Source organism: Bos javanicus, chromosome 12, assembly GCF_032452875.1.
Source record: "Bos javanicus breed banteng chromosome 12, ARS-OSU_banteng_1.0, whole genome shotgun sequence".
NCBI lineage: Eukaryota > Metazoa > Chordata > Mammalia > Artiodactyla > Bovidae > Bos > Bos javanicus.
Window position 1 is genome coordinate 10,799,015 of NC_083879.1, and position 8,154 is coordinate 10,807,168.

An 8,154-nucleotide genomic window follows, 5' to 3' on the forward strand; every position below is an offset into this window, starting at 1 on the left:
AGTGATCAGAGGCAGTTAGAGCAGACCCAGGAAGATCACAAGCATTTTCCCAGAAGCTTTCGGGGAGCAACAGGGTCTGTCTACATGGTCTGCTCCAAGGCAGTCTGCAAAGAAGACTGAGGTCAGGGACAGGGGATCCGTGGCCTGGGTCAGGAGGATGCCCTGGAGAAGGAAATGGCTACCCACTCCAGTGTCCCTGCCTGGAGAACCCCTGGGCAGCAGAGCCTGGATAGCTACAATCCATGGGGTCACAAAGAGTTGGACACGACTGAGCAACTGAGAAACATCCACGGCCAGCTGTTAAGAGATAGGAGGTGGACTTTTTTTTTCTTCCTTATTGAAGTATAGTTGATTTATAATGTATTAGTCTGAGGTGTACAGCAGAATGGTTCAAATTTTTATATATTTGTGTGTACACGTATGCATGTGTGTATGTATATGTATATTCTTTTTCACTATAGGTTTTTGCAAGATATTATAAAGTTCCCCTTGCTGAATACAGTAGGTTCTTATTGTTTACATATTTTATATAGAGTAGTGTGTATATGTTAATCCAAACTCCTAATTTATAAAATTATGAAGAGTGGTTTGAAGCCCTTACCTCTCATATTCTGCCTTAAGATGGGTTGTCAGATGTAGCAAACAAAAATACAGGACACCCAGTCCAAAATTTCAGGCAAATAACAAATAATATTTTAGGATAAGTCTGTTCCATGTAATAGATTTGGGACAAACATATACTAGAGTGATTATAGATTGCTTCTTTAACATTTGATGTAAATTGGCTGTCCTGTGCTTTGTCTGAGAACCTGACTGCTGAAGGCTGCTGGCTGCACCTGGGCAGCGCCTCCTGGGTAAGGGTGTGAGACTCAAAGCTCACTGTTCTCCATGGGAAGCAGTTCAGCCTTGGCCTCAGCATTACAGCCACTGAGATGTCTGACCCAAAACAAGAAAAGCAGAGGGCATGTGTCAGAGTAGAAATTGGTGCGCTGAGCCTGTTAAGGGAACCACCGACTAAAACTACCTACCCTGGCCAGGCAAGAGAGTAACCACTTGCATGAGTTAACTTCCAACCAGAGGTCCTGGCAAGAAACGCAGAACTAACAAGTTACCACCAATCGGAAGAACTCAGGAAAGGTCGAAAGGAGAGAGGCGACATCAGTCCCTATGTCTTACTAACTTCCGAAATTCCTTCTGGCTGGAATCCATCTTCACTGAGGGATGCACACACCACCAGCAAGGACCCTGAGTCAGAATGACCGGCCAGAGACCACCCAGGCACTAATCCCATCACCATAAAACCTGAGCCAGCCAGCCCCGTAGAAGAGCAGTTCTTCCGGGTCCCCTCGCCCTGCGGCTCTCCACCTGGGCACCTTTTCCCAATAAAGTCTCTTTCTTTGTCACTTATGTGTCTCCTCGGACAATGCCTTTCCAAACATTAGACATGAGCCCACTCTCGGGTCCCAGAAGGCAACAAATCCATGACCCTGAGATGAACACTATGCATATGGAGACAGGGAGGAGAGCTTTTCTCCGTCTCCCATCGCAGTTTCCCTCTTCTTCCTGCTTCCCACCAAAGCAAAGGGCAAAATCTCCTTTCATTTGCTAGTAGCCTCTGTCTGTGGCAATAATGAGCTTTCCTTGTTCCTTTTTTCAAGGAGCATATCAGTGCCCTTGTCGAAAAAAAAAAAAAAGAAAATCTCATTAACGATGGTAGCCAGTAGTCATGACTACCTTAAGGGCCCTCTATGGCCAATCCTTTTGCAGACCCCCTTCCAGAGGGGTTGCATTCCTGCGGGAATGAGACAGCAATTCTCTACAACCCAAGTGTGCCCTAGATAGGAAAGGCAGCCCCCCACTCTGCCTCTGTGCTCACAAGCTGCTGTGTTCCTGTGTGCCTCTCTAGCTTGCAGATTCTGTGCTTCTTGGTAGCAGCAAAGGCACAAAAGCATTGGTGATGATTCAGTAATGAGATTATTAATAATAAGAGTTTGATCAGTTCCTCTGCAAATACCTTTGTCCTAAGAAACAACAAGCCTCGTGGTTATCAGCGCTGCAAAGCAAACAGTGCATTATTTATAAAAATTTGTTCCGACCCTGGGCTCTCTCTAGAGGAAAAGGTCACTGAAATTCACTTGAGTAACAGTACATTCTTCACTGACAGCTTGAAGCAAAGTTACTGCGTGTGCATTTCATTAGGGGAACTTCCTAAAGCTGCACCACTTGAAAACATTGCAATACACAGGAAAAATACCCATCTAGATAAAGCTTTAATTCAATTCCCCATCATTAAAAACCAATGTCAAACATACCATGGTACTTTCAGAAGACAGTGTCTCAGGGTATCTGATCTATAAAAGGGCAATAGAGGCCATGTTTAGTCAACAGACTGACCACAGAGGTTGTCTTGGGGTGACACTTTCCTTATCTGTTGACTGCATCCCCAACAACCCTCAAATCTCCACTAGCAATACTCAGAAATGATATGTAAAATGTAATAATCAGCTGACATCATTCAGGTACCCTCCAAAGAAGGTTAACAATGGGTATTGGGCCTTCATTGACAATGTGTATCAGGCCCCACTCTGTACAAAGTATCAGACCCTGTGAAGACTTAAAAAGAAAGAAGAAAGCATAATTACTGATAATGAAAATGTCTCGTCACTCAAGGGGAGGCAGTTTACTTCAGAGAATATCCTAGGAATGAAAACAACAGATTGGACCCGAAACGAATTACATGAATGCCGAGGAGTGACAGGGTGGGTGATGGGGGCCCAGTCTGAGTGGGTTGATGTGGGAATATAAGCCGAGTGATGAGCTTCTCAAGGATGGAGACAAAGGATAGAGACCTTGTTGGTTTCAAACCTCCAGCACCTAGCCACGTGCATGGTACCTGGTGTCCAGTTGAAATTTGCAACTGAAAACGGACATATTTAACAAATACATGAGTGAACAAATGAATGAATGAGTTGATTCAAGAACTGTCAAGAATTGGGAATTTTTTTAATTATTGAAGAAAAAGGAGTGAGTTCCCAGCAAGAGAAAGTACAAGAGTATAAGAACTCAGGCAACCTGAATTCTCTCCAAGGTCATGGTGCTGGTCATGCCTCTGTGATCTCATGTAGCCACCCAAACATTTGGGTCAATTCCTAAGGTTGTTTCTCGTGCATGCATGCACACTAAGACTCTTCAGTCATGTCCAGCTCCATGCCACCCTATGGACCATAGCCTGCCAGGCTCCTCTGTCCATGGGATTCTCCAGGCAAGAATCCTGGAGCGAGTTGCCATGGCTTCCCCCAGGGAATCTTCCCAACCCAGAAGTTGAACCCACATCTCTTATGTCTCCTGCATTGGCAGATAGATTCTTTACCACCTGGGAAGCCTGAAGTTTTCTTCAGCCTGAACCAAACATTCTAATTCCCTAAGCAACTACACCACCACCACCAAGGATATCTTGTATCAGGAACTACACAGATTTGGCCATGTGATCATGATTTAGAAAATTCCACCTTCAAAACACAGGATTTCTCAACCAAATGCTTACTTTCTTAATCTGCAGCAAAATCATCAATGTTGACTCAATGCAAAACCAAGCTAGTCCAAAGAGCAACTGATGGAAACCAGTGCAAAGTTCTGGGCAAATGCTGAAAAGCAAAAACAATAACCAAAAAAAGTGTTAAAAGTTAACATATGCTAATTTTTTAGGAAAAAGAGAAATTCTACACCCTCAAAACATAGAGCTTGGACTAATAAGCCATGTGTTCAGTCACTTCAATTGTGTCTGAATCTTTTTGACCCTGTGGACTGTAGCCCGAGAGGCTCCTCTGTTCCCGGGATTCTCCAGGCAAGAACACTGGAGTGGGTTGCCATTTCCTTCTCCAACGCAGGAAAGTGAAAAGTGAAAGTGAAGTTGCTCAGTCATGTCCGACTCTCAGTGACCCCATGGACTGCAGCCCACCAGGGTCCTCCGTCCATGGGCTTTTCCAGGGAAGAATACTGGAGTGGGGTGCCATCGCCTTCTCTGTAATGAGCCACAAATGTATTCAAAACTGTTTCCCTTAGGGATGTCTGTGTACAGTCAGGAAAGACCACCATCAGAGTCCAGTGGACAAGGGAAGCACAGGATCCCAGACTTAATCTTTGGACCCCTCCAGTGAGACTCTGCCCAGAGACTTGGGACCGAGGACTGACCCATAACTTCCTCTTTCTGTCTTCTAACCACTGCCTTCACTTCACCCTACAGCAGCAACTGTATTTCCCGCACCAGTTAGATATTATAAATCACCCCAGTCATCCTTTTAAAGGCTGGTTAAGTTGGTTTCTCCAACCCGAGGTGAAGCTTCCTCCTCTTGCTTATCTGCCCCACTGCAGAAGCTCTGCCTCCCTCTCACCCAAACCAGAGGTTATAATACCAGCCATCCCATTTTCCCCAACGTTACTTGCCCATGTTCAGTCTCATACACCTCTCATGGTGAAAAAGAGGCATGCTTTCTACACATATGAGAACTTGTCACTTGGAAATTCTAATTGTGACCCCTGCCACTCCTGCAGCATTTTCAGATTTCGTCCCATCTTTTATTTTTCTGTTTCTATTACCTCCCTGCTTGAAACTTCTCGAACCCTATAAATGCCAAGCCCAAGCAAGGTGTCAGAAATCTGCTCTTAGAGACAAGTTCATGTAATGAAAAGACAAAGAGTCTAAAATACTGAGCAAAACTACTGGATCTACCAACTTCCTAGCTGAGTGACTTGGGACATGTAATCACAGCAGGGTATGACAAGCCGAGCTTTCAATAAGGTAGCTACTAGCCATGTGTGTCCACTGAGCAGGTGAAATGTGGCTGGTACACACCTAAGTGTGTTGTAAGTATAAAATACACATGGGATTTCAAAGACTTAGTATAAAAGAAAAGAATGTAAAATATCTCATTAGTAATTTGATACTGATCACCAGTTGTAATAGTTATATTGTATAGTTATATAATTTTAGATTTATTGAATTTAATAAAATATTTTATTATACTTCATTTTACCTGTCTTTAAAAAAAATTTTTTAATGGAACTCCTAGGAAAAAAACTGACACCTTATGAGGTTTACATTATACTTCTATTGTTATGATGGAGAAGCTTTTGGAGGTTACAGAAACATCGGAAGCTGTATCAACATCTGAAGCTGCCCCTTCCCACTGGCAGGAGGTTAGCCAAGCAGGTGAGTTGCTGTCATTAGATTTCAAATTTAACATTTCTTCATAGGTGTTAAATGTTACAGACGTTCTCTCTAAAGACCTTCAAAATCAAACTACAGTGTTTTTTTTTTTTTCTTTAAAGGTTTTATCACATAAGAGAAAGGAAAACTATTTCAGAACCATTTAGGACAAAGGGAGGGAATCATGTTAAGAATTACCTCTAAGGGCTTCCCTGGTGGCTCAGTGGTAAAGAATCCACCTGCCAATGCAGGGGACATGGGTTTGATCCCTGGTCCGGGAAGATCCCACATGCTGCAGAGCAAGTAAGCCTGGGGGCCGCAAATACTGAGCCTGTGCTCTGGAGTCCAGGGGCTTCTAGTACTGAACTCACACGCCACAACTACAGAAGCCCGAGTGCCTTAGAAGCCGTGCTCTGCAACAAGAAAGCCACTGCAATCAGAAGTCCATGCACTGCAACCAGAGAGCAACCCTTACTTGCCACAACTAGAGAAAAGCCCTAGTGGCAATGAAGACCAAGCACAGCCAAAAACAAAAACAAATAAATAAAATTATATATAAAAAAGAATTACCTCTGCAAGAATGGTCACAGGGTATTTAATTTGAGCCCATATCTTTAAAAACCAAGAGATTTCACATGAATTCCTATGTTGGGAGTTCGTTTGGGGGCAAAAGAAAGTTCTGGTAACAGCAGATGTACATTCCCCATATCAGTGAGCTGGAGTGGCAAAGCAGCTGCCCCTTTAGACCACATGCCTGTTCCCCAGTTGGCCGCATTCCTATCATCCACACCCAGTCTATTTCCTTTATGTGCGTGACCTATCTAGCCTGTATAGTCCTTTTAGATATGCAGCTATTGTGCTAACGCTTTTAGATTTGATAAACCAGCTTTTCAAAGGCAAAGTAAATTTCCTCAAAAAAAAAAAAAAAAAGAAAGAAAGAAAAAGAATGTGGCAATTTGGATATTGCATTTCCCCTATTTCATCAGAAGAATAGCATCATGTTAGAATGAATTACCAAGGATTACATGCCATATCACTAAACTTAGATTTATGAGTTTTGGGAAACTATCAGAACACAATGAGACAAATTTTGAAACTGCAATTTAAACAGAACAAAATTTAATGAATCATAAAATGAAGCCATAGCCAAACATGTGCAGGAAATTTATGCAAATATGATCACAAAACTATCAAATAACCCAACCTCGTCTATGATCATTTAAACATAATTGAAGTTGGCTCTTGCCTTGTCCGTCCTGAGCCCCACTTAACACTCCCTACCCAGCTCAGCTATGACTTAAAAATGAGGCTTGGCCCATGTGAGCCCAGAGCAAAAGGAAAATGTGGACTCCCTTTTTAAAAAATGATTAAGAATTTGAAGACCTTGATAGCAAAGAGTAAAACGAAGTGTGAAGCCCTTGTAGGTAGGGAGCCATGTGTGACCTTACAGGTGGCATACCCATGAAGCCAAGCCTGACTACAGCAAGGGGCATCTAGCACATTCTAGGGGTTTAAGAAAGCAGAGACATTACCTTGCCAACAAAGGTCTGTCTAGTAAGGCTATGGTTTTGCCAGTAATCATGTATGGACATGACAGTTGGATTATAAAGAAAGCTGGGTGCTGAAAAATTGACACTTTTGAACTGTGGTGTTGGAGAAGACTCTTGAGAGTCCCTTGGACTGCATGGAGATCCAACCAGTCCATCCTAAAGGAGATCAGACCTGGGTGTTCATTGGAAGGACTGATGTTGAAGCTGAAACTCCAATATCTTGGCTACATGATGCGAGGAGCTGACTCGTTTGAAAAGACCCTGATAGCGGGAAAGATGAGTTTGGGTAAACTCCAGGAGTTGGTGATGGACAGGGAGGTCTGGTGTGCTGCAATCCATGGGGTTACAAAGAGTCAACATGACTGAGCGACTGAACTGAACTGAAGAAACTCTTCCTGCATGCAGGCTAAGTCGCTTCAGTCGTGTCTGACTCTGTGACCCTATGGACGGTAGCCTGCCAGGCTCCTCTGTCCATGGGATTCTCCAAGCAAGAACACTGGAGTGGGTTTCCATGCCCTCCTCTAAGAGGTCTTCCCAAGCCAGGGATTGAGCCCGAGTCTCTTATGTCTCCTGCTTCGGCAGGTGGGTTCTTTACCACAAGCACCACCAGGGAAGCCCCAAGAAAGTAAAAGCCCAAAATGAGACTTGAAACCTTATTTTCTAATCTGTATCATCTAAAAATGGACTTTACAGCATCAGGTTGGAAGAGGTACTCTGTGAGCTCTCCCTGGCCTAATCAAACTGCCATTGGCAACCAGCAAGCAGAACTTGAAGATGCCAGCAACACTGTGATGAGAGGGACTCTGAACCTCCTCTAATTTAATCTCGCTTTTAAGAATTTCCAACTCTGGCTGCTGTATAATGACATTTTTACAGTTTCAACTTTTCTTACAGGATGTAAAGCTTAGAGTTAGAATGATGGTGACTTTGATGTCATGAAAATTAATATTTAATGAAAAGCTTCCAAGATTATTTGAAAAATAAGTAACATGTATAAAACATTAACCTGAATTTTTTTTCAGTTCTTGCTTAGTTACAGCCCTCTGGCGACCTGACCAACCATTACCAAAAATAAGTAATCTCTACATAGTCTTGACCGTGTGTTCCATCTGATCCCCTTCCTTTAGTCAAACACATTGGTTATGCCGCACCTGTGTTCAGTTAAATTATGCTTTGTTCTGTTTTGTATATGCAGGTATCTGTAGGTGTGAATACATGTTTGGTGTCACTTTGGGTCTGTTGTTTTAACTTCTTCTCTTTTAATTTATTTGCCTGCACTGGGTCTTAGTAACACTCAAGATCTTCGTTGCTGCATCCAGCACCTTTAGCCGCAGCATATACACTCTGAGTTGCAGCATGTGGGACCTACTTCCCTGACCAGGGATCGAACCCAGGCCC